Consider the following 2,318-nt stretch of genomic DNA (forward strand, 5'->3'; position numbering starts at 1 on the left):
CATATTATGTACATTGTTTGTACGATGATTCGTTATCCGCGTATCATTCTCGTCGCGATATCGATTGCATATCATGGTTCGTCGAAGAACTTAAAAATTTAGCACTGCGTGTAAAAAGTATTTTATCAGCTAATGTCCCCATGGTAAATTTAACATCTGATGAATGGGAAAATTTTCATAGCGCGACACAATGCCACATTTGCGAGAAACCATTTGTACAAGACGATACACGCGTACGCGATCATTGCCATCTAACCGGGCGATACAGAGGTCCCGCGCATTCAAATTGTAATCTAAATTATAAAGATTCTTTTTGCATTCCAATAGTTTTTCATAATTTATCCGGTTACGACGCGCACTTCATTATCAAGGAAATAGCTACAGCGTTCGAAGGGGGAATCGAGTTACTTCCAATAACAAAGGAAAAATATATATCATTTACGAAAAATGTTAATCTTACCGAAGAGAAATCAAAACATCATATTAAATTGCGTTTTATCGATTCGTATAAATTTCTCACAGCTAGTCTCGATAAATTGGCATCATTCTTGAATAAAGACAAACTCAAAATTTTAAAATCTGAATTTCAAAATTTATCGAATGACAATTTCAATTTATTAACACGGAAGGGCGTCTTTCCATACGAATATATTGACTGCGTCGACAGGTTGCAAGATACGTGTTTACCGCCGCGCGAATCATTTTACAGTTCCTTGACCGGTGACACGATATCCGAGAGCGATTACGCGCACGCCGAGAACGTGTGGGAGCGGTTCTCCATTCGAACGCTGGGCGAATATAGCGACTTGTATCTCAAAATTGATGTCTTGTTATTAGCAGACATTTTTGAAAATTTCCGCGAGAGTTGTATTAAAAGTTATGGGCTCGACCCTGCGTATTACTACACTCTTCCCGGATATACGTGGGATGCCATGTTGAAGCATACAAATATTACATTCGAATTGCTTACGGATATCGACATGGTTTTATTTATCGAACGCGGAATACGCGGTGGTTTGAGTCAATGTTCCAACAGATACGCACATGCTAATAATAAGTATATGCAGTCGTACGACCCATCGAAACCTTCAACGTATCTTACCTACTTTGATGTAAATAATTTGTACGGATGGGCAATGTGCCAACCCTTGCCCTATGCAGATTTTCGATGGGTCGACGACGTATCCGATTTTGATACATCATCGATCGCGCTCGATTCGCCTATAGGCTACATCCTTGAAGTCGATCTCGAGTATCCGCAACGTGTTCACGATGCGCACACTGATCTACCGTTTTGCCCGACACGCGACAAACCACCTGGTAAGCGGCAGGATAAGCTGCTCGCAACCTTATACGATAAGAAACGTTACGTAATACATTACCGCAACCTGCAGCAATGCACGCGACACGGACTTCGCGTTACAAAAATACATCGAATATTACAGTTTTCGCAATCTCCATGGCTTCACAGTTATATCGAACTGAATACACAATTCCGAACACTCGCGAAAAATGATTTTGAAAAAAATTTATATAAATTAATGAATAATGCGGTATTTGGCAAAACGATGGAAAATGTGCGCAATCACGTTAATATTAAGCTCGTGACACATTGGGATGGAAGATATGGCGCAGAGGCAATGATCGCAAAACCAAATTTTCATAGTAGAAGCGTGTTTTCGGAGAATCTGATCGCCGTTGAATTGCGCAATCTCGAGGTGAAATTTAATAAACCAATCTACGTGGGTATGTGTATACTCGACATATCCAAGATATGTTTGTACGAGTTTCACCACGATTATATGATACCTATGTATCGAGAGAAATGTAAAGTCATGTACACCGACACCGACAGTCTCATATATCACATCGAGTGTGAAGATGTATATGAGAATATAAAGTGCAACGTTGACAGATTCGATACCAGCGATTATGCGGTGGACAATGTGTACGGTATACCGCTCGCGAATAAAAAGATACCGGGTTTAATGAAGGATGAAAATAATGGCGCCATCATGACCGAATTCGTCGGGCTTAGGGCAAAAATGTACGCGTTGCGAGTAGATGGTAAGAAAGACACAAAAAAGGTAAAAGGTGTCAAGAGTAACGTCGTCGCGAGAACGATAACGTTCAACGATTACACGCGGTGTTTGAACGAAGAGATTGAAATGACGCGTCAGCAGTCTTGTATAAGATCTAAATTACACGAAGTATACACTATTCGCGAGACAAAAATTGCTCTAAGTCCGTACGATGACAAGCGGTATATCGTACCCGAAACCACCGACACGCTAGTACTCTGCGTTGATACCACTGCT

Source organism: Polyergus mexicanus, unplaced genomic scaffold, assembly GCF_030449975.1.
Source record: "Polyergus mexicanus isolate NDT 795.1 unplaced genomic scaffold, iyPolMexi1.0 SCAF_18, whole genome shotgun sequence".
Classification (NCBI taxonomy): domain Eukaryota; kingdom Metazoa; phylum Arthropoda; class Insecta; order Hymenoptera; family Formicidae; genus Polyergus; species Polyergus mexicanus.